The following is a 26069-nucleotide window of genomic DNA, read 5'->3' as shown; positions in this document are numbered from 1 at the left end:
TCAAGTCTTTTCTCTGTGAATGTAAAACGAGTGATTCATTCCTTTTCAGTTTGGTAGCCAGTACTCCAAATTCTTAGGACCTCATTCTTGGATTCCCTCAGGAGCCTCCTAACTCTCTCCCTGATCCCAATCTCTTTCCAGTTCTAGCATGTCTTAAAATGTCTCAAAATGAATCTATCTCTTTCCTCACCAGCCTCCCTACAGAAACTGCAGCATCTTTATCTTCATTGAGTCTTCCTATTCCTGGCAGTTTCTCCAGGGCGGGCGGTTCCTTTTAGAAAGCATCTGATAGTCAAGTGGAAAATGAAGAGGCTAGAGAACAACTGTTTAAGGGTTTACGCTTTCCTCACTTCCCCCGCCCAGCCCAGTGCTATTATCTGTATTTTTCCGGGGAACTTTAGAATACAGCTTCCCAACCAATATGCCACTGTATACAATTTTGCACAGGAGGCTGAGATACTCATCCCCTACGTCCCTCCATTATAGCCACACAGGTCCTGGAACCAAGAACAGCTTTATCTATATACCTCAGTGTTCCCTACAAATATTAACACTTCCAAAGTGTACCAAAAGATTTAAAAAACAAATTGAGAAGCATTTAAAATACAAAAACAGTCCTTCAAGCGTCTAAAAACAATGGCTTTGCATCATGGAATTTTACTGTGTGGGGAATTCAATGCCACCAACCTATAGATAAAACCTAAATGATTCCTGCCAATTACATTTGTAAAGTATTTGTCAAAGTTGGCTTAGGGCAGAGGGAGCAGCAGAAGGTGAGAATGCAGTCTCTGAGCAGTCATGTAACTGAGGCATGGCAGGCAAGCCATGGAGTGTCGTCACCTAAGGAGGGAATCCAGTGGAAAATTAAATCAAGTCAGTAACTAACCTGAAAGAGGACCCGGGAACCTCGGAAAGGAATCCTCAGAGCAGAAGCTAAAAGCCAGGAGCAGAACCCAAAAAATGAGTCAGAGGAAATGCGGCAAAAGGTCAGACCTTGGGGAAGGAAGCGAGAGATGCCAAACCAGCAGAAGGCTGAGGGCTGAGATCAGAGATGAGTCAATTCAGCTGTTCTGGAGGCCAAAGAAGGCTCTTCTTTGAACTACCACGGGGGTTAATAATTCTTTACTAAAATGAAATGAACTAAATGTAATTTGTCTTCAGAACCTAAGTAATTCAGTATTTTAATTTCATCCACAGAATGGTCCTATGTTTTTGTTTGTTTAGGTTTACATTTTCCACAGACTTTTCTCCTTTCTCTTCTGTATTTTTTAATTTATGTAAATTTTAATTTAATGTTAAGGCAATAACAGCTTTCAAGTTGTTCTAGGTATACAAAGGAAAACATTTTTTAACTTGATTGAAACATGTGTAATGGTCTCATATTATAAAGGGAAAGTCCAAACAATTTTTTTATCATAACTATTGTGATTCTTTGTATTACTAGTATTAATAGCTACCATTTACTGAATTTTTTTAATCTTGTGTCATGTACTGTGCTAGGTGACATATATTCCTCCACAATATCTACAGGAGGAATTATTTGTCCCAAACAGAAGAGAAAACCCGTGCTAAAAGAGGCCAAAAATTTTTCGCAGAATCCTAGAACTAATAAATGGTAGATGTGAGATTTAAACCTGAGACGTTTCTGATTCCAAACCATTTGTTCTTAATTACTGCACTAAGCTAAATTTTATTTAAAAGTTTCTTATTTAAATATGACCCACATAAAATGGGTCATTTGTTTAATGAACATCTCTGAAAGCACTGCAATTTTAAATACTTTTCCTGGTGTCCTTGGGGTAAGAGGGAGAAGAAAAAGAAGAAGAAGGAGAAGAAGGAGGAGGAAGAGAAGGATCGGGAGGGAGAAAGAGAAGCGGAAGGGGAGGAGAAAGGAAAGGAGAAGGAGAAGGGGAAGGAGAAGAAGGAAGAGAAGAATCTGACAAAGCCCAAGACTTCCAGAACTTTCAAGTTAAATTTGAAGACAGCCCATGAAATAAAGCAAAAGTTAGTCCAAAGTTCTATGTAAGCATTGAGTTTGCGTCCTGGAGATGCCATGTGATCCTGAGTTAAGTTATTCCTCCTGTGTGAAATTGAGATCATAAGGGTGTGAGCCTCAAACACAGTGTGCACTGAGGATAGGATGAGATAATACAGACGAGTGTTTATCAATCCCAGGTGATTTCCTCCCCACCACAAAAAGTATTGGGCAATGTCTGGAGGTATATTTGGTGTCCACAACTGGGGAGAGGGGGAGGAATGCTATTGGAAGAGGCCACAGATGCTGCTAAACATGTTATAATGCACAGGACAGAACCCCCCCTCCAATGATAAGCAATCATCTGGCCCCAAATGTCAACAGTGTTTAGACTAAGAAGCCCTATTACAGACAAAGCATTTAGCAAAGCACTAACGGCGTGTAGTAGGCCCTCCATATTAGCTTTTATTGCATTCGTATGAAAAAGTAGTACTGTATGTACGTAAGCAGCAACAAAAAAAAATTAAAAACAATTATAAAAATAATAAATTTAACACATAACCCATAAAGACAAAGACTTACAAAGCAATGTAATAGTGGAAGCATAGGCTTTGGAGACAGATGGACCTAGGTTTGAATCCTAGCTCTGTGTGATGTTGAACAAATTACTCAGACTCTGAACCTCTCAGTTTCCACATCTTTACAGAGAAAATAAATATACCTACTTCTCCTGTTTGTTTGTTTGTTTGTTTGTTTGTTTGTTTGTTTGTTTTAGTGAACATTACATGAGATAATTTATGCACCTGAAACATAATAAAACTCTCAATAAGTATTTTTTTAAATTTTAACATGTTGAATCTTAAGCAGGACCTAGAAAAACTATAGATTTTGGATTGGTGAAAGGCAAGAAACATAGCCTCATACTACATAGAGTTAACCAAATAATTTAATCTGGCTGAGACTTATTGTTTTCATCTTTAATATGAGTATAATAATGCCTCTATCACAAGGTTATAGTAAGAATTAAATGAGAGCATTTTAAAGCATTGACTAAGTTACTTGGCACATGTTACATGCTCAATAAATACTAGTTACCTTCCCCCCAGAGAGAAAACTAGGTTTTTTAAGGGTACAAATGTTGAAAGAAATAGTAAAAATTGCCTTTGGTAGAGCAGAAAGTCTGGACTGAGGACTGCTAGAATACCCCATAATTTATAAACACTCCACCTTGGAGAAGCCCAATAACTGCATTTGGAAGGAAAGCTATACACTGCATCTTCCTCTCACCACCCACCACCTTTAATCAAGCTTCCTTCTTTTGGCCTAGGAACGTCACTACAACTTATCTAGGCTGAAGCAGAGTACAGCCCTTGGCTACAGTTACTGGAAGAATAAAAATTGAATTCTTCAGCTACAAATTTAACTGCATTTTATGAGTACCAAAAATATTCACAGTAATAACTACTCATAAATGAGCTAAGCACAAGACATGATTTATTAGAAGATATTTACCATCCTATCTCTAAAAACTGACTATTAATGAGGTTTTATGACCATGTCTGAAAATCAGCGTTTGTCAGGCAGTAATACCAAAGATGAAATTACTTATTCAGTTACTGACTGCCAAGCCAAGGCAGATTATATCTAAGCGTATAATAAATGCTATTTCAGAAAATATGGTTCAAAATTCAATGAACATAAGAAAATAGTCATAAACCATCCAATTCCAAGTTATTAATGTTAAAGCCTTTTTAAATATCCTGTATCATGTGCTTAAGATAATTTCCCAATCAAATGAAGGCAGTATTTAGAGCTCATTTACTCTAATATTTCGGATATGAAAGATGTGTCCATATACAAAGTAAAAAATAGAACACGTAGAACTTTGCTAGTCTAAATGGCACAACCATTGCATTATCCATTTGAAATTACACATTTGTTGCCATTTGGCAGTTGATGATCTTACAGCAAGTCTATAGGATATTTTTGATAGTTTCTGAATTCATTCAGCATTTCAATATGCCAAATATCTACCCACATACCCCATGACATGCTCAAAAACAACTTCTCTCTCTGTTACTACCTATATATATATATATTTTTTTTTTAATTAAAGTTTATTGGGATGACACCCCCAATACTTATACATATCCTAAAGGCCTGACCTGTCTGTAAAAAAAATGAGCTGCTTCCCACTTTTCTTTCTGAGAAATAAACTACAACCGCCCTGGACTGGAAGCATTCACCTGACTCTGTGTCCCTCTAAACAGAAATCACAATTAAAAAAAAAAAAAAGCTAAACATAAACTGCAGGATTTATGCAGAGACCAGGAATACAACCTTTTGTATTGCCTGCATCCCTTTCAAATGTCATCCAGTTATTAGCTTTCCTATTTGTCAGGTCTCATCATACCAGGACTCCAAAACTCTCAGAGCCCTCCACGGCCTTAAAATAAAGAGCGTACTCCTTAAAGTCACAATCAAGGCTCACTCCAAGTTCACACGTGACCTCCGCCCACCTTTCCAACACGCGCCCCTTCCGTATGTGGACAATTGCCTAGAGTTCATCTGTTCCCTCACTCTGCCTTCTACTGTCTGCCTTCAAAGGCGTGTGGCTCTTCCACCTGTTCTGTGGACCCCCCGCTTTACTCTCCACTGACTCAAAGTCCTACTGACAGCTCCCCTACTGTACATATCGCCCTGAAACCAACCAGGCTACCAGACTAGTGAGGCTCAGGTAGTCGGGGGGTGGCAGCTCTGTTCTCCCACAGAAACCATGGTCAAAGCACCAAAAACTGAGGTGCCTGGAAGGCCTCCAGCCACTTAGGGAAGGCAAAGAAAAGGAACTCTGTGAAGGTTAAAGGGTTTAAACCACAGAGTTCCCTAGACCTTCCAGGAATCCAAAGGAGTAACTACATTCTCTGTCAGATACCTTTTACTAACATCAACAAAGGAACCGCTCCAGCTGCCCTGCTCATGCCCACCCTACGAGGGCAGCCTCTTTCTCTCTCCGGGGACACCATATCAGATAGGAAAACAACGAAAAAAACAAAAGTTTTTCAGACTTCCTAGTAATCAAAGAAAACAAAATTGAAAACAGCAAAGAGATCATTTTACTCTCCTCATATTAGCAAAAGACTGATGAAACCCAGAATTAGAAGCTTGTGAGGAAATGGTCACTCTGACAGACAGTTGGTGAAAGTGTGAATTGGTATAACCTTTGTGAAAGGAAATTTGGTGGCAAAAAGCCTTTAAAATCTATATAGCCCTTAACTCCGCAAATGAAAACATGTATATTAGGATGTTTATTAAAGCATTGTTTAATTGCAAAAATTAAATGGAAGCAATTTAATGTTCAACATCGGAGAAAGGATTAGATAAAGCACAATACATTTATTCAATAGAATACTATGTAGCAATTCGTAAAGATGCTAGAGATCTATATTCAATTTTAGGTAAATAGATAGTTATAGGATAGCATGTATACTATAATTGTGAATCTATGCAGAGGGACAGCCGGAAAAATGTTTCGCATTGCTTTTAGGTCTGGTTCCCTAATGCACTTACAAAAGGATGCCCGAATCGTGAATGGGGTACTTCTTATGTTTTCATCACCTCCAAGTTCAGTGAGTCTTCTGGCACACGTGCTGCTTTTAGAGGTAAAGGATCCCAACGGATTCTTACCATTTCATCTTGAGAAAATTCAAGTTCAGTGAAGGCACACAGTAGAAGAGTCAGACTGTTCTCTATCCCTCTGTCCATAGTAAAATAAGATTTATAACAATATATAAGATGTAAAAACTGGATTTGAAATGATAAAAACATTTTAAAGGGTTCATCCAGTTGGTTCAACATGTAAATATTATGCACATTCTCCACATCATTATAGCTCTGAAATCGGACCCATCTTACAATCGATAGTATCTCACAATTGCTCTCAGAGAGGCAGCAGTAATGAGCTGGGTGTTATGATCTGCACAGTCATGAAAACTTGCACAGTGAGTATTAGTTTGTTGGAAGAAAACCCAAGAGACAATAATGGAACTCTTTTAACATCTAGAAATCATATGCCTGTGAGGAAGGGATAAGAGCAGTGTGAATCAAGCATTTTATAAACATTTTTTTTAATTTGTCAATTACAGTTGACATAAATATTATATTAGTTTCAGGTGTACCACATAGATTAGATTTTTATATAACTTACCACAAAGTAATCACCCCAGTAAGTCTCGTACCTATCTGGCGTCATATATAGTTATTACAATATTATTGACTATATTCCTTGTGCTGTACTTGACATCCCTATGACTGGTTTTTCTAACTGGCAATTTGTGTATCTCAACCCCTTTAAATTTTTCACCCCTCTTCCCAACAACGCCCCCATCTGGCAACCATCCATCAAGCATTTTTAACAATATTCCCAGAGCATCAATCACAGAGGAGGATCACTCTCCATGATTGCTAAGTATCTTTTCAGGACCAGCACTATTGCTGGCACACAGAGGGATAGTGCATGGATGAAGAACACAGACGTTTATGACTTGGAGTTCAAATGGGACTTAGAGAAATTCGTAATGTGAATATGTTTTCAGAACAACTAGTCCAATCGATTTCAGTATGTGTTCTTTTTTTATGCAGTCACAGGAGAGATATATGATACACTTTATCTTTAATTAAATCATGTTCTTTCAATCAGAATAAAATTAATATTCTAAGTGATACTAAAACATTGTCCATAGTTTAATTGAAAATACATTTTTCTTGGTGACACATAAAACAATGGTGTATCTTACAATGGAAAACATGTAAGATTAAATGAAATACAGTAATAGACGTTCTAGAAAGAGATAAACAAGAAACCAAAGGAAAGACAATACAATATCTTATGGAATCTAAGAAATGTGGGAAGGAGTTGTAGGAAAATGATGTCTGACAAGGATCCTACCTTCAAAACACACCACCCATCCGGTGTAAAAATGAACAAAAACATTCTCAGATATAAAATATCTCAAAAGTTTTACCTTCAACACACCCTTTCTTGAGACGATATTAAAAGATTACTCCATCCCTCAAAACAAAAGACTAAATCAGAAAGAGCAAGAGCTACAGAAATGAAGAAACAAGGGATCCAACACAGGAAAGAAGTAAAGAAATCTGCAGAATGACTGCACTCAAGTGCTATTAGCTGTCTACCGAACCCCTTGTCCTCTTCTCTGGACACACAGCTAGACAGCATTATTTCAGCCTCTCTTATAATTGGGTTTGGCCATAAGACTGAGTCCTAGGGAAAGATATCTAAGTGCAAAGGGTGTAAGCCATTCTCAGGACCACCTCCCAGCTCTCACCATGGCTACTTTGGAACCCATGTACTGAAAACAGTAGCACCTCTAATCAGAGACCCTGAGTGACTGCGGGAAGCGGAGCAGCACCCATCTCACTCACCCGGAACAGCAGGTCAGAGCTGCCACCCACTCCCCTCCCAGGCTCACCTGGAATAGCTCCTCAGTGTGACATGAGCAAGAAATGTATTTCTGTTGTGTTTGAACCATTATAGATTTGGGGGCTACTTGTCGCCTCAGCCTAAGATTACTCTAACTCATTGAGATGAAATAAGAAAATTACAAAATGACAACATTGAGCAAATGTATGGATAGCTTGAAAATGCATGTGACCAATAAGAAGATAAAATGTGTAGATGGTGTGATTAAGTATATTAGGAAGAAATTTACAATTTAGATGGGGTAAAATAGTGAGAGATACTTTGAAAATTGTGCAAAATAAAATGATTGAAACAGTTATGAAATATGAGGAAAATAAAAACATTTATAAGAAAGGAAATGTAATCGTAGTACATGGAATGATTCAGCTGTGAGTGATACAGTCATAGCAATTTAAAATTTTAAAAATTTAGAAATTAAATTGAGGAAACAAAGTAGGTGAATGTGTGTGTGTCATCATCCATAGCAGGAAATAACTATATAAAGAATAAAACTAAAAATTAATAAATAGCAGCATACCTTGTTTCTACAAAATGGAGGCAAACATAAGGAAATAGTTCAGTATTTGAAGGTAATACCTCTAGGAAGTAGGAATCAGAGATGAAGAAAGGTAGAACAGTGGACCACTGCCTTTAGATGACATATCAAAATGCAAATTTGCAATTTGAAAAATTTGTAAACATTTATTGCATTCTTAAATGAACAAAAATGTCAAATTTGTATGCTTTAGGCTGAATTATAATTTCTCAGAATGGTCACATTAGTTATCTCATATTAATTGGAGGCTCTAATTGGCTGTGTTATATACTTCTGGTTACATTTAAAAGATGCACTTATAGAAATAGTTCAGTAGGCAAAAATCTTTCAGAACAAGTGAATCAGAAGGGAGAAAATAAAAATGGCTGTGAAACTATGACCTGGTCTAATCCCTTCATTTTCCAGATGAAGAATAGCAAGCCTTCTGAGAACCTGTCATCTTCTTCAACAAAAGTAAACTCCAAGCTTCGAAGGTGTGCAGTGGAAGAAGAGTTTCCATTTGGGAAATGACAACTGGACCTCTATAGGTATTCACCGGCCACAGTGTTGTCACGCAGCAGCCTACCCGTCTGTCTCCTCGTACCTGCCCCTAAAGCAAGGAGAGTCTGTGAAACGGATCCTTTCAGGGACTTTGCTTCACCTTTGTGCTTGCACCTTATGTCTCCCTGTTTGGCCCCAGAAAGATGGCTTGTCAGCCAATAACGAGTAAGATTCCCCATGCAGGGGACAACTCAAGCCAGGCACAGCCGAATGAGGACCAACAGGAGAACCCACGGGGTTCACAGAGGTGGGCACAGCCCCCCACCTTCCCCGGCTAAGGACAGCCTCTGCCTCTGTGGCTGCATTCCTTCCCACAATCTGCAGGGGAAGAGATTCAATGATGTGCTCTCCATCTATTCATATGCATAAAGGTTTGTACTGTCCCTTGGGAAAGTACATACATCCTGAGACTTACGGTTCAGCTGCCTGCAGGCAAGGGTGATTGGCTTGAATCAGTTTCCTAGTACGGTGTATGGAATTCACAGATCTTGAGATTGACAAGCTTTATCTCCTTTATTCCCCCACCTAACTAATAAAAGCTATGCATAGGCCCTAGGCCCAATTCGGGGCTCAGTCCTTGAAGCTAGAGTCCCTTGGCCCTGCTTGTACACTCTTCATGGCTACTGTATTTCTTAACCCTGCGCTGCCCTCCTTGCTCCCCACAATCCTCGTCGCCGCGCGTGACCCGACATCACAGCTCCTCAAGCCCTATTGTGATGTCCTCCATATCTTCTCTTAACAATTTCTTACTCTCTAATTATTGCTCCTGCTAACTGCACTGTTTTGGGCTAGGGGGCACTCTTCCCACCTACAGCTCTAGCTGACATTTGACCTTCCCCATAATTTTCAAAAAAGAGATAAGACACTTAAACAAGACTTTCTAAAGACTTGGAGCAATTTTTAAAAAGAGAGAGATAAAATCATCAGGATAATCTGATTTACACAGTATGGCATGCTATCCTTCATGGGCCAACTTTGTTCCATTGCAGTTGCTGACTCTTTAGCATAAACTACCAATAAGCCTTTAACCTTCAACAAATCACACGAGAGAATAAGGCACAGAGAAAAGCAAAGCTTCCCTCTTTGTAGCCACTTCCAGACCAGCTTTCACATGCCGGTTTCATGGCTGACCGCCCACCACCATAAGACTGACATCAAAGACCACCAGTATTCTTCCCACAGAGACGTGAATTTCTCCTATGACCTCAACTAGTCAAGTTAAACACCTTAAATTTAGAATGCCTAAAGAGAAGGAGCTGGCTTAAAGGAGGTTTCTTTACACAAAGCAATACAATAATTTTCACAGTTACACAGGTAATTAGTGGCAAACCTGCGACATGAACCTTGATCCCTGGCTCAAAGTCAAGGGTTCTTATCACTATATAATGCAACTCATTTTTACTGGTAACTTAGCACATAGAAAGAATGGCAGTTCAAGTAAAAAATAAAGAACGACTTTCTATCTCAAATTATCTTTCAATGAATAAACACCTGTAGCCAAGGGGATAATAAAAGCCTTTATTAAAAATATTACAAAAACCTTTTCTGAAGATTTTTATGAGTTAAGCAGAATCTCATTATTTTCAAGATATGGCCATTAAAAGTTCCACCCTAGGTCTTAATAAGAGTTCACATTTTAATCAGAGTTTTCCCATTTCTGTAACCACTTAAGCGACCCAAAGGACTTTTTATAACTGAGCATTATTCAATAAATCACCTCTCTCTTTGAAACTGTTTCTGTACTTTCTCTACCCCTCAAAATGAGGTTTACCTTTGATAATTCAGTACAAGAACATAAAAATGTGTTTCTATATTGCTCTGCTTTGAAAAACTCACTCAACTCAACTCCAAAAAAACAAACGATCCAATTAAAAAATGGGCAGAGGACTTGAAGAGACATTTTTCTAAAAAGGACATACAGATGGCAAACAGACATATGAAGAAATGCTCAACCTCACTAACCATCAGAGAAATGCAAATAAAAACCACAATGAGATACCACCTCACCCCAGTCAAAATGGCTATCATCAATAAATCAACAAACAACAAGTGCTGGCGTGGATGTGGAGAAAAGGGAACGCTTGTGCACTGTTGGTGGGATTGCAGATTGGTGCAGCCACTATGGAAAACAGTATGGAGGTATCTCAAAAATCTGAAAATGGAACTACCCTATGATCCAGTAATTCCACTCTTAGGTATCTATCTGGAGAAATCCAAAACTTCAATTCAAAAATCTTTATGCACTCCTATGTTTATTGCAGCACTATATACAATAGCTAAGACATGGAAACAACCAAAATGCCCATCGGTAGATGACTGAATTAAGAAACTGTGGTACATTTATACAATGGAGTATTACGCAGCCATAAAGAAGAAAGAAATCTTACCATTTGCAACAACATGGATGGACCTAGAGAACATTATGTTAAGTGAAATAAGTCAGACAGAGAAAGATAAGTACCATATGATCTCACTTATTTGCGGAATCTAAAGAAAAGAATAAGTGAATGAACTAATCAGAAACAGTTTTGGAGACAAAGAGGAAAAACTGAGGGTTGCTAGATGGACGGGAGGGGTGGGGGGTGGGGGGGAGGGTGAGGGGATTGGAGGGCAGTCGGTGACCACAGGATGGCCACGGGGTTTGAAAATTAATCTGGGGAACGTAATTTAGTGGTTACCAGAGGGTAAGGGGGTTGGGGGGTGGGATATGAGGGTAAGGGGGATCAAATATATGGTGATGGAAGGGGAACTGACTCTGGGTGGTGAACACACAGTGTAATTTATGGATGATGTGATACAGAATTGCACACCTGAAATCTATGTAATTTTACTAACAATTGTCACCCCAATAAATTTAAAAAATAAAATTAAATAAATAAATAAATAAATAAATAAATAAATAAAATAAACTGACATTGAGGACCACACTCAAAATTCCTAATTATGATACCCACTTTTAGAAATGCTCACCCATCATCTTGTTTGCACGTTAATAATACTATTTATAGAATTTATATAACACCTTTCAGAGCAAAAATAGGCACTTTGCATCCATTATTTCATTTATCTTTTTACTATCCCTCTGAAGTGTGGTGAGAACAGTTGCCTCATCCTATTTTAATGGAAAAAATTTAACCAGAAAAGATCCATTATCCTTCTTGATATGGATAAACAGCTTCTAAGTAGAGTGCCTACATCAATTGGAGAATAAACTCTCAATTACAGGGTATTTCTGTCAATATACAGAATGAGAATGACAAAGTAGAAATGCTGGAATTGGGCCAATTTTATTCTTTTTAAAATAAATATCTGATCCTAGGTATTATTCACATATGTCATTAAAATTTTTAGGATAACAAATAGCTCAAAATATATAAATGAAATTTAAACAAAAAACAAAGCACAGTATTTCATGAATGAATAGTATATAATGTTGTCACTGTCTGATTTCTTAGAATTTCACACTCACATATCTCGTTATTCATTGTAGAAGGAAATGATAACTTTTCTGCCCTCAATTAGCTTAATACCAATGACTATCAAGATACGCTTTGAGATTTATGTTAGTCAGCTATCTCAATCTCAGTAAGTGGCAACTGATACAAAACTTTAAATGATTATACCCTCTAGGACTTTAAGGCAAATAACAACTATTTTTAAACTGTCATATTTTAAGGTATCTCCAAATTATGCATTTATGATATAACATTACAAATATGATTTTAAAAGCAGAGACATTTTCTTCATATCCAATGACAATGATGGTTGCCTACTCAATATCCATTCTCCCTTTCTTCTTTAGTATAAGAAAATCCTGACAGTTTGGGAGGTACCAATTTTCCCAGATTAAAATGGAGGAAAAAAAGAAAAATCCTCTATTTCTCAGACATCTCTACAGTTAGGGATGGCCATTAAATAGTTCAGATGAATAAGATACTACTAGAAATCTACCAGATGCATATTCCCAGAAGCTATCATTTTCCGTACCCTGTTTTCTGACTCAGCAAATGTGTGCCTTGCTTTTTGTCCGGCCCCTTTTTTCCTGCTGTGGTCCAGACGCCATGCCTGGAGGTTCATGGACTTTCCACCAACAGAATAAAAGCCAGACTCGAATGATGGTAGAGCCAAAAGCAAGAAAGAGCCTAAATCCTTGATAATCTCCTTATGCAGTTGCCCCAGCCTTGGGCCATCTCCCTCCAGACAGTTCATGGCATATACAATAAACTCCTTACTTGCAGTGTGTTATATGTCAAATTATCAGTTATTCTCAAATGAATGCAATCCTAGTTGGTAAAATAACACAAATATATCCCAATTAGATCCTTCTTTTTCCCTTATCATATGGCTTAATGCAAAAATTAATTTCCTGCACTTAAGCACAAATGGACAGTGTGCACATACTATGTCACACAAAAAATTATTTTACATATTTTATATTCACTTCCTGCAAATGGCTATCATCCTTCAATCTTTAAAGTCCTCCTCTTAAAGTAGTTCTTAGTCATATGAAAGTATGAAGGAATCTGCTGAAAATAAACTTAGACTAAACAGTAAAGAGGGCAACTCACTCTGCTATATATTTTTGCCTATAAACCAAATAAGGAAACATTTTTTCAAGACTCATTGGTATTCTCTAGCTGTATCCCCATCTTACCGAAGATTAGAGCTAAGTAGGAGGTGTGACTCACAGAAATACTTTCCCTCATGTAAATTTTACCCATTGAATAAAATTTGAAATATTCTCTAAGCAATACAAAACTGAAACTCTTGGAGTCTTTTGCTATTCTCCATGGTATGGTATGGACAATAAAATAAAAATTTTACAAATTATCCAAAATTTTCACATCCAGGCTTCCTCAAAATGACAATATTTGTACAAACTAGGTTAAATTTTGCAGTCCAAAATTAGTAATTACAAAGTTCTGTAAACACTACTTTTATACTTCAAAAAGGTAAACTACAAAGTCATAACAATTACTTTACATATTCAGCTATGAACGTGTTTGGCTGGGTATAACAGAAAACCTAATAAGTAGTGGAAGAGACAGTTACGGGTTTCACTTTTTCTCACAGAATGGTAAGACTGGACATAAGCAATGCAGAGCTGACAGATCTACTCGAAGATGTCATCAAGATTCCAAGCTACATCTGTTTTTCTGCTTCATCTTCCTAAGTATGTGGTTTTATTCTCCCTGTGTGCAAGGTGGCTGCTCACCTCAAAGCAGTTCATCCATGCCCTACTGAAAAAGAAGGGGTAAGAGTCAAGGGCAAGAGTCTTCTCCTTGAGAAGCTTTCCTTTTTTGTTCAAGAAAAAAAACATCCCCCATAAATTGCCATCTCATCTTTGTAATACGGGCCACTCCTAGCTTCCAGGGAGGCTGCAAAGTAAAATGATTTGCCTTCCAACTTGTACAGCCCAGGAAGATGAAAGAGAAAGGGGGTGCGTGGCTACTTAATGAGCAATCTGCAATGTCGATACTCCTCCCCACCGATTCAATCTAGTGTCATCCACGTTAACATCGTTACCATTGCCATTATCACTATCAGCATTAAAGTAGTTGTTCCTCAAATTGTGCTGTGGTTGTATCCATAGAGTTGGGTAGTCCTAATCCAATTATGACCTCTCTAACTAGTGAAAATGTCTGACCCTATCAAGGTATTATAATAATTTCAAACTAAAAAATTAGTTTCCTGGAGAGATTTATTTTAAATAATACGTATACAGGCCTATCAAAAAATTCCCTTAACATTGTGTCAAGTAACGCCTACGAATGAGAAGTGTCACGAACTCATAATGCTGGAAAGAATCTTAGAGATTATTATAATTCACAGTCTTATTTTATACCCGGGGGCTTACAGAGGGAATGTCATTTATCTACTTAGTGGCATAGTAGAACTGGAACTCAGGACTTCTGATTGCCAGTACGCAATGATTCAATTACTAAAGAGTAACCCTGAAAACAACTCTCTTCAAGATTTTAAAAGATGTAAAAGCACTAGGGAGGTGGGGGGCAAACTGTGTCACTATTTCTTTTTATACACCCCCCGCTGCCATTTTCCTGTATTCAGTTTTTCACTCTAGTGAACATCATAGCACTTCAAGTCATTGCAAGGTCTTACCTCTCATCCAGGGAGTTGTGCTAGTCACAGAGGACTGACTATATAGGAGCTTCCTATAAGTATATATAGGCAGCTTCCTTAATAGCAATTTCAACTACTTTAACAAATACTGGCCTCAGTTCCACATCTCTGAATTCAGAGACATTTATCACTCCATGCTATTAAATTATTTTGATCCATAATATAAGAAAAACGTGTTTCTCCTTACCCCCAAAAAGTCCCCAATAAATACATCAAGTGACACCACAAGCTTTCGTCTTTTAGCCCCCAATATTTTATAAGGGTGAAATTAGGTTTAAATGACCACCAGCAGAGCAGCCTTACTACAGAAAAGGAGAATTCTCTCTAAGAGACAATGTTTCTCCATACAGTGAGATGGGGACAGCAGACAGAAATAGACGAGGAATCTTGAGGTGTGTGTATATGTGTACAAGGGGGAGGAGAAAGCAAGTATCGTGGGCTGAGTTGCCTGTTTCTGTTCCCCATAGTCTGTTTTAACACCTGTTGATCCTGCTATATCCTTCTCACCTACTGGGTCTCCAGAACCTGCAGGAAAACAAATTCCTCAGCACACCGATGCCCTGTGCCAGGACAACTGCCATGATAAACAAGCCTTTAAGGGAGCGTCTATTAAATGAGGCATTATCCCCGTGTCACTTTCCCTTGCAAAGACCATTCACAGAGGTCACACGGTACAAATAACACAAACACAGCATTTAGTGCATACACCCCTAGAGCATACACCCTCAATATTGTCCATAAAGTTTTTGAGTTGATGTTTATTTTTCTGGTTAATTGGTCACATGATCATCAGATTTTCAAGCGCACCTATTTTTTAAAGAGTACCATCATGCTATCCTAACTTCTTAAAGTACTCGTTTTCATTAGAAAAGGGAACTGAAAAATCATGCCTCAATATAAAATTTCAATAAGTCTTCTAAAAAGAAAATGATTCTGATTTCTTAAAGAAAACATCACATTATTAAATACTAAGAATTCAAAATAAACAAGTCCTGCTATTATTGAACTGAAGGCACCAAGGCTTCTTTATGGCCTTCAAAGTATCCATTTTCTTAAACATCAAACAATAGGGTTGAAATAGGTGATCTCTAAGTTCACGTTCAATTCTAAAAATGCCAGAATTCTGTGAGTCAGAACTGTGGTGTAAACCAGGCGAGCCAAAGACAGAATCCTGGTATCTCTTCCTTAATCCACTCAAAATATCAGCAAGTTGCCTACGCAAATAATGTCACATATTTTCTCTACAGTTGAAAGTATCCATCCGAAAAAGGATTATTTTAGCACTCCTCAGAGATGGCAACAGGTAAACGGTACTAATATTTTTCAAATGCTTTAAGAAAACTTGTAGAAAAATGTTTGACAGAGAAAATATCACAAACATAGATTTTTGTCTTAGATTCCACTGACTGGATGTGACTTTAAATTTAATTATCTGACTACAGTACTATCAATTAATTTAAATCAGATATGCACCAGTTTTTTCAACAGAGGTTTAGGCTGTGTCTCTAGAACAAACATATATTCTAGGAAAACACAACCTAGCATTTTCAATTATATTAATGGAGAATGTGACTGAGGACTTAAGCTAGAGTGTTTTAAAAAAGCATACACTTCCAGTCTAGATAAGATGGCCTACACTTATCTCTCCCAAACTCTCCCTACTTTATACAACTATAAACCCTAGAAATAATGAGAGAGGCAATGAAAGGAGGACTCAGAACAGTGAAAAGAAAGAGGTGGACTGGTTAGTGACCCCCGTGCAAGAGGAACAACAGAGCGGTATGTTGCCTTACAAATCCCTACGCAACAAATCCCTCTGGTTCCCTGGGCCAGAGCCTCCCAACCCCCAACCTAGCACTAGATGATATAGGTAGCCCCATTCTCCCCTTGCATCTAACTGGGGTCCAGCCAGCAACACCAGATGGCCTCACAGCACCAGCGAGGGGAATCCTGCCACAACAAGCTCCCGGCTCAGGGATGCTCCTTATTCCTACCGGCCAAGGAATCCCTTCCTTCACCTAGAGGTACTAGTGGGGCCTGGCCTAGGGAGAGTTTCCCTGCCCCCATCCAGTGGCATCAGAAGGGCTCAGTGGTAGCCCCAGAAGCTCCAAACACGTCAGGCAGACTAAAACAGCAGCACAAACTCTCTGGAGACTAAATTGCCATTGGAAGCACAACACACAAAAGCAATTCAGGGGACCTGTGTGCTAAACCTAAACAAGGTGACTGTTTGCTAACATAGAAGATTTAAATAGGACCAAGAGCCTCCTAACACTGTAGCCAAATTATCCAGGATACAATCACAATTTGAATGAGAAAAGACAATCACTGACACCAACACTGAAGTGAATCCGATATTAGAATTATCTGGTAAGGATTTTAAAGCACCCATTATAAAAATGCTTCAACAAACAAATTCAAATGGAAACAAATTTAAAAAAAAAAAACAGAAATATAAAATCTCAGCAATGATGTCTAAGTTCTAAAAAGGACCAAATGGCAATACAAACTAAAAAATACAATAATCAAAATAAAACACTCAGTGTATGAGCTCAATAGTGAATATGACAGATAATAGAATCAGTGAACTTGAAAATAGATCAATAGAATTTATCCAATGGGAACAAAAGAGACAAAATAGACAAACAAAAAAATTTTTAAAAAAAGGATGAACAAGATCCTGTGGGGCAATAACAAAAGATCCAACATTCATATCATCGGAGTCCCTAAAGGAGATAAGAAGGACAGTGGGCTGAAAGAGTATTTGAAGAAATAATGCCAGAAAACTTCCCAAATTTGGTGAAAAACACAAATCTATAGTTTTAAGAAGCTGATCAAACCCCAAATAGAATAAACCCAAAGAAATCTATACCAACACACATCATTCCTAAGCTTCTAAACAACTAAAGACAAAGAAAAATCTCTTAAAGCCAGAGGAAAATGGCACATGGCCTTTAGCAGAGCGTTAATTCAAACAACAATGATTTTCTCATTAGAAAGCACGAAGCCTGAAGGAAGTGGCACATATTTCAGGTGCTGAAAGGAAAAAATGATCAACTACAAATGCCTTCCCAATATGAATTGTCTAAATCACATTCAATGATTGAAACAAAAAATGTAACAGCTTATACTTAAACAAAAGTATTTTAAAAGAAGGGAGAGTAAAGAGACCTAAATATATATAATAATAGCCAGAGGAATCACTGAGAAAACTATACCAAGAAATATACCCCAAAACACTAGAAACAAATCAAAATGGAATCCAATAAAATGTTTAAGTAACTCACAGGAAGGCAAGAAAAGAGAAATAAAGGAATAAGAGACAGAGAACACAAACAAAAACAATATAATGACAAACTTAAACTCTAACATAATACAGAGAAACTGGATCACTCATGCATTGCTGCTGGGAAGGTAAAATGGTACAATCATTCTGGAAAACAGTTTGGCAATTTCTTATAAAATTAAGAATGCAATTACCATAGTACTCAACAAGTACACCCTTTGGCATTTAACCCAAAGAAAATCTTACTTCCACACAAACACCTGTCCAAGAATGTGCATGGCAGCTTTAATCATATAACAGCCAAAAGCTGCAAACAACCCAAATGTTTTTCAGTGGATGAATATCTAAACATCTGTGGTACATCTATACCATGGAATAGTACTCAGCAATAAAAAGGAATAAATTATTCATACATACATCAATGTGGGTGAATCTCTGGGGAATTGCGGTGTATGGGGGAACAAAAGCAATCTCAAAGATCACATAATCTATTATTCCATTTATATAACATTTTTGAAATGACAAAATTAAGATGGAGAACAGATTAGTGGTTGTCAATGGTTAGGAATGGGGCCAGAGGGCGGAGGTATGTGGGTGTAGTAACAAAGAGGGCAACACAGGGGATCCTGTGGGGATGGAACTATTCTGTATCTTGACTGTGGTAGTGAATACACAAACCTACAGTGATAAAACTGCATAGAACTAAATACACACACGCACACACACACACTCACACACAAATGAATGTAAAACTGGTGAAATCTGAATATCTGTAGATTGTATCAATGTCAATTTCCTGGTTGTGATATCACATTATAGTTTTTCAAGATATTATTCTTGGGGAAAACTGAATGCAGGGTACACAAGATCTTTCTGTATTATTTCTTAACACTGCATTATACCTAGAATTACCTCAAAATAAAAAAATTTATTTAAAAAGTACTGAGTGAAAGTTGTGGGTAAGTGGCGTTTTCACATAGTCTGAAAGTATCACTTTACAGAGTACTATTTATTAACCTCAAAGTAAAAACACAAGAAAAATTTGGTAGGAACCACCTTTTAAGTGATCTAACTTAGTCACCAATCACGGGACTAACAGACTCTCCTGCTGTGATGCAATAGGAAGTACACATCACCCAAGCAGGAGAACGCTTGCTAAAAATGTGTAACGTGGGCTGGCCCGGTGGCTCAGGTGGTTAGAGCTCCATGCTCCTAACTCCGAAGGCTGCCGGTTCGATTCCCACATGGGCCAGTGGGCTCTCAACCACAAGGTTGCCAGTTCAATTCCTCGAGTTCCCCAAGGGATGGTGGGCTCCGCCCCCTGCAACTAGCAACGGCAACTGGACCTGGAGCTGAGCTGCAACCGACACAACTAAGACAGAAAGGACAACAACTTGAAGCTGAACGGCACCCTCCACAACTAAGATTGAAAGGACAACAACTTGACTTGGAAAACAGGCCTGGAAGTACACACTGTTCCCCAATAAAGTCCTGTTCCCCTTCCCCAATAAAATCTTTAAAAAAAAAAAAAATGTGTAACACGAACCTGATCGAGTGAGTAAACCACCAGACAAATCCAGACTGTGAGACACTCTACAAGACAACTTCCCTGAACTCAATACAAATGCTAATGTCACATAATGGCAAAAAAAAGACAAGGGGACTAGTATTATTAAATTTGAAAATAATAATAATAAAGTATGGATATTGGCAGGGGGTGGAAGAAAGCAACTGAAGAGAAGCAATTCTCAGAGTGGATATAATCATAGTTAGACATCTTATTCTACTTGCGTGGCCAACGGAATTAATGTGGACTGAACTCCCTTCTTCTGCAAACACATATATACTTAGATGTTCAAAACACCAGAAAAATTGAACTAGTTTAAATAGTTAATATTGAAGAAAAAAAAAAGAATCTGCAGGTATCAGAGCAGAAAGGAAACAAGTATCAGGATAGTAGGCACATAAATTGGTAATACAGAATTCCAAAGCGATACAGAATTCAGACACAGGCATTAAAGCCTAGAGACTGGAGGTACCATGGGTGCAAGGACAGGTCACTTGGTTTGGGGCCCATGAAAGGAAGGTAACTGGAGCTGAGACCTCTGCATAACGAGAACCCTGAAAGAGTTGACCCCTTAGTTTAAGAAGGACTAGGAGCCTGGTCTGGAAGTAGCAAGAAAGCCCGTCTCTTCCTGGAGCTCTGGATAGAAGGAAAAAAAATATTCCTTGAATTAAATCCCTAAACCAACACACATACATAATTTGAACTGATATCCCCTGAATGATGCAGGAATCTCAAGCCAAGAAATTAATGTAAAAGCTAATCTTATGTATGTTAACTAGACTTAATGTAGTGATCATTTCACAATATGTACAAATATCAAATCATTATGTTGTACACCTCAAACTAATATAATGTCATATGTCAATTATAATTCTATAATTTTTTTTAAAGCTGATCCTGGACCAGCAAAACCCTTGGGATGTTCTATAGAAGCAAACGCAATATCACTCTACAGGGAAACTTTCAAAAACTGGGTAAAATATGTACCACAGAGAAAAACCAAAAGCAAAACCCGGCTGAAGATGAGCTCATAATCCAAATAATAAACCACATGAGGAAATGATCCACTTTAAAGTGGATATATAGTTCTGGAAAAAACCAGCAGACCCAACCTTCAGGATGAATAACCCCCAAAAGAACTTAAGTGCAAGAACAATCTGAACTATAAACTAAGTACAGGTATAATTATTAGAGAGAGAAAATAAGGATAGAATCCATCATAAAAAGATAGAAAACCTAGGGGAAAAAACAGGCAGACATGAAAAGTCATTAAATAACATTTCTAGAAGTGAAAAAATAAATCATAGCTCAATGGACATTTGAACAATAGATAAGACTTCAATGAAGAAAGAATTAGCTGGAAAATAGTCCTAAATGATTATCCAAATGTTTCTCTAAAATATTTCCTAATTGAACATAATACAGGGGTAACAGACATGAGAGGTAAAAGAAGAAGGTCCAACATATAGCTAATAAGAATTCTAGAGGAATAGATAGAGAGAATGGAGGCAAGATAATATATGATGAGATATGGTACAAATTTTTTAATGATTCAAGAAGCAGTAGAGTCATCTTATTTGAAAAGCATAAGAAATCGCAAGAAGAAAAAATAAAAACAAACCCACAACTGGGCATGTCATAGTAGAACTTCAGAACACCAAAGACAGAGTAATCTTAAAAGCCACCAAGAAACAACCTCTCGTCACTAAAAATAGAGGCTAAAAGACAATATCTCCAAAGTGATGAGAAAAATAATTGTCAACTTAGAATTCTGCTTCCAGATAATCTATTACTCAAGAGTTAGGATAAAATAGTCTCAAAAAAAATTTTTAAATTAAGAGATTTTTATCATTTCCATATGCTTATCAAAGAACTACTTCCATAAGAAGGAATTTGAATCCAGAAGCAAAGAGAAGGATGTAATAAGCAACAATGAACACAGAAAATATGGGTAAATTTAAAGAAGCATTGACTGTGAAAACATCAAAAAAATTAATTATATAAAAATGACATAGTAGATGTAAAAAATGTGGTGGAACTACATTACTGTACAATATTGTGAAATATAAAGTATGATTAGAATTACAACATTATAAGGCTTTTATATTATGTAAGAGAAGAATAGATATTTTGACTAATATTATCTAAGACAAAATGTGAATGTTAAAAACATAAAAATAGTTACTAGAAGAATAGAAATGGGATAGTTAACATTCAAATCAATAGATCTAAATTAGACAAAGAAACTGTGCGTACAATAAAAGTCAGGAAGAATGACAAAACAAGGAGGGATAGAAGAGGAGCAGGGACATGGAAATGTCCTCCAGTGAGAAGTGACATTACATTTTCAAAGACAACAAATTCAAACTGGCAAAATGAATGTGCATGGAGTAGGTGTTACAAATTGGCTTCCCTGGGGAAGCCGACTTACAGATGAAGTTTTGATCATGTAATTTTATTAAGGACTGTCTTGCTATTAACATCTGAGAATGGGGTAGGAAGCAGAAATGGGGAAGGGGAGACACTGCAATGCTCCACTGGGAGTGCAAAAGCTAGAACGGTCCTTCAGAGTTTCTGGAGTTGGCTGAGATGGCCAGGCCTTTATACTCCCACAAGGATCAGCCTTTGGATGTGAGTTGCCTGGAAAGATGCACGACCTTGAGCAAAGGAGCTTTCTGCAGCTCAGGCAATCTTCCAAGAGCCTGACCCTTGAAGACTGTCTGCTGACAGCCCTCTAAGAAGGTGGGGCAAAAAAACTCTTCCTTGAAGCGCGATTTGACAAATCATGGTGTCTGCCATATTACCAGAGGTGACTACAACACCAGTTGCTCAAAGCAACCATTCATCCTATGATCGACAACATTCCCACATCTCCAAACTCTGCTGCTCAAACTTCTTTGGGAAGAGCAATGAAGTTTTACGCCATAATAATAAAAGATCAATCCAATCACTAACCCCCAAATCTTTCTGCCTCAAAACGACATCATGTACCTCTTGCAAAGTAAGCCAAATAAGATATTAAGAGCAACCTGAGCCTCTTTATCCTTTCACAATATTAAATCTTCAGTTTGTAAACCACAGTGAAAATATCATTTCTGTATCTGATATTTTTATCGAACATGAATCCTTATTTGTGCATACCATTATTATTAAACACCTGTCTCTAGACAGACAAGGACTCCAAGATCAGAAAACTATACATGATCGATTTCTTATTCCATAAATAAAAATCAACTCTATTTAAAAGAAACAAGCATTCCCAAGTGGGTACCCTCTACAGAAACTTAAGATAATTCATCTTTGCAAAATATGTCAAGACAAATAAACTAAAAAGCAAATCAGCAGAGGGGAAAAAAAACAAGTAGGTACATTGCAAAATCATCTAGCTCACAGTTGTAATGAGGACTATAGATAGATGATGGAAATCTAGAGAGCTTCGACATATCAATAACACCATTGCAACCAATCGTCTATTAAACAACTTTACTTATTTTTTTTGTAATTGGCATTCTGTTGTTTAAAAAGAAAAGGAGCAGAAACAGCCAGCAAGTATGTTACTAGTCAAGTACTACAAGTACTGATTTGAAAAGCTGAATAGACCATTGTTATGCTGAAGACACATGTTGACATTAAGGGTTTTTCTCTTGGGATATCAGAAGATGAATGAGATACCTCAGAAGAAAGTACAGCTTTATTTCCTCTTACCTGAAGTGAAATCATTTGCCTTATCCACCTTCTTGTCAGATAATTCCAGACCCCTTCCCGACCCCTTCAGGCCTAAGCAAAAACACTTTGAAGTCCCCAGATTGTTTGTTTTTATGAAAATTATAGGCATAACAACTAGCTGTTAGTAAAAAGAAAGAGGGGAAAGTGGACAATCCACTGGAAAAAAACAGTGTCTGTTTTTGGGTTGTTGTTTGTTGTTTTGTTTTGTTTTTGTTTTTAATGTGTCTTTTTTTTTCTTGCAGTGTAGCCCAGGGCTTTCAAGTAGCTGGAAACCTCTGAATTTAAAAGATGGATGTGATTCAAACAACATTTACATCTCATACAGATCTAAGGCACAGAATGCATAGATTTACCCTTTCTATTTAGTGGCATCATATACATGTGATGTTAACATAATGTAAATGTTATGTAATTTTATGTGAGAGTCTCAAAGTAGTTCTTAAAAATTATCCCAGGCTTGTGTGTATATTGAATACCATGCATAATAAATACATGCTATATTATATATATGTATATATATACATTATATGTATATTATACAATATATAACACATCATATGTTATTTATATACATATAGATTTGTCTTTAAAATGGACCGCACTGTAATTGACAGCTATGTCTCTGTGATCTCTTTACACTTGTTTTAAAGCTATGACTACAGTGGGTTTGTATTTTATTGGAAGTATGGCACATGGAAGAGATGTGGGTTCTGTGAAAAAGGGAAGGAAGGAAGCAAAACAAAAAGATGGAAGAGGAGGGAAGGCAGGAAAGAAGGGGGGTGTCCCCCTTCGCACACAAGTAGCTCAGAAAGGGTCAGGCTCTGCACACCCCAGCACCCCTCCCCAAACATGAGCCTGTGCTTTCCCAAAAGTTCCTGGCAGATCTTTCGTTATGCTGTGGCTTGGGTGCTCCCCCTGGGTGCCCCGGCCACCGCGGCATGCAGGACTATCCTGGGGCCACAGCCAGCAAACTCTTGGGTACTTCAGGCTCCCTCCCGCGCCCGCCGCCCGCAATCACTGGGCACCACGCGCCAATCCATCACCCACTCTTGGGCGAATCCCTCTGCTTTTCTCCATCCTCCCTCGGCTCTCTCTCCTTCCCGGAGACTTAACAAGAGGTCCAAGGGCGGAGGCAGAGGCAGAGAAGGAATGGGAGAAGGGAAAGGAGGGTTGGCGAATTTACTACAAGGGGCAATAACGCCGTCAAGGCAACGATCCTTGCCCCACTCTATTCCCACCACCCCCCGCCGCCCCCGGCTCCCCATCAGCCCCACAGCACTCTACACTTTCCATTTCGGCTTGGATGTGTGATGAAGTAAGAGAAGCGGGCAATAAACCCGCAGCCTCCTGGGCAGCCCTTACCTCAGGCTACCCTCGCGGAAGCCTCCCTCCTGCTGCCCGAGGCGCCGCTGATGCACCGCGGTGGCCGCCGCGTTCTGGGCACCCGGCTCCGGCCGCGGCTCCACCCGGTACAGCTTGTCCGTGCAATGCGAGCGAGCCTTCCTCACTCCGCCAAGCACAAGAGCCAGCCCCAGGGACGGCTACGCGCTGCCAGCGTGCAGCCGGGACAGCGAGAGGGAGCCCGTGGCCGCCGAGGCGGGGCGGGGAGACCCGGAAAGGGGCGCACGAGCCGGGGGCGGCTGCGGAGCGCGCGTGCCGACCGGCGGGCGTCCAGGACCCCGGCCTGGGCGGTACAGGCGGCCACCACGGCCCCTGAGCTTCTCTCTCCTCCTTCACGGCCCCCCCAAACCCCCTCTCTGTACCCTCACTGCACCCCCCACCCCCTCCGCCGGAAGAGACAGCTCGCTGGTGGCACTTGGTCTGCCGCGCTGCGCTCTTCAGCCGGGTGCGGGGAATAACAATGTGATCATATTGCACGGACTAGGTGCTGTGTAGTAGGTTGTAACTGCTGAGGCCACCACCTGTCAATTCTAAGGAGCAAGACTCGCCGTCCCCAGCCAGCTGGCCTCTCCCTGATTCCCCACCTCGCTTGTTTTCCTCCCCCACCTACCTTGCAGACCTCCCGCAGTACTCCACCGGCACGACACCAAGGGAGTTTTCCAAAATAACCCTCACTCCCGACCAGGAGCTCACGGCATCTCCCTTCCCACCACAGCTGAAGGATTACGCACAGCCCTGCGTGCCTATCCAAAGGCGGATGCCGAAAATCCTGGTATGAACCCCAAACTCGTCGGCCCCCCCCCGCCCCCATTCATAATCCCAGAGGCCGTCTGCCACTATGCACCCTCCCCCTGCCGCCCGCGCTCGCTGCGATTCGCAGTCCCTGGAACGTGTCAGTCACTCGCTCTTCATCTGCCATGAATACAGTACTAGAAGCTCCGCAGCCACGGGTTGCACAAAGAAGGATGGGGAGGGGGGCACTCAGGGCTCGGGGTAGGGGGAGGAGAAGGGGCGAGCGGGGCAAATTATGTGGAAGGAGCGGGTGTGAGGGTGAAAGCCCGCTGCTCTCCTGTTGCACAAAGGAGCTCCAGAGTAGACAAGCGCAGTGCTTGCTACTGAACAAACGGGTCAGATCACCTCCGAGTTGGTGCTCCACTAAGATACCCTAGGAGTGGGTCCGACAACTTGGGATATGTGTGACCCAGCAACAGGCACCCGGGAACATGACTGTCTGGCTTGAAAGAACACAGGTGGATGGAGGCCTGCTGTTGGGGGTGGGGTTGGGGCGGGGGCGACACAGTTTTCCTCTACCCCAGTTGTCCAGGCCTTTCAGTAATAGAAAGAAAGAAGAAAGCTGTCAAGGAAACAAGGAGAAAGACAGGGAGGCAGGAACTGCGC

At 39.3% G+C, this 26069-nt stretch overlaps 1 protein-coding gene across 3 annotated transcripts in view; it reads right to left on the bottom strand.

The window, feature by feature from the left end:
- The window catches only part of PDE4B (phosphodiesterase 4B), a 483376-nt gene extending 457844 nt beyond the window's left edge, over positions 1 to 25532 (bottom strand). The window contains exon 1 of one of the 3 annotated variants that reach the window (XM_033114619.1): positions 25516 to 25532. The gene's annotated coding sequence lies outside the window, so the exon portion shown is untranslated. Of the gene's footprint in view, positions 1 to 24632; positions 24752 to 25281; positions 25377 to 25515 lie in introns of those variants that run through there. The other 2 variants (XM_033114617.1, XM_033114616.1) reach the window with 2 other exon arrangements.
- Positions 25533 to 26069: the final 537 nt, after the last annotated feature.

This window comes from Rhinolophus ferrumequinum, chromosome 9, assembly GCF_004115265.2.
Source record: "Rhinolophus ferrumequinum isolate MPI-CBG mRhiFer1 chromosome 9, mRhiFer1_v1.p, whole genome shotgun sequence".
NCBI lineage: Eukaryota > Metazoa > Chordata > Mammalia > Chiroptera > Rhinolophidae > Rhinolophus > Rhinolophus ferrumequinum.
Note: the sequence above shows the minus strand (reverse complement) of the source record. Positions and strands in the feature narration are given on the sequence as shown.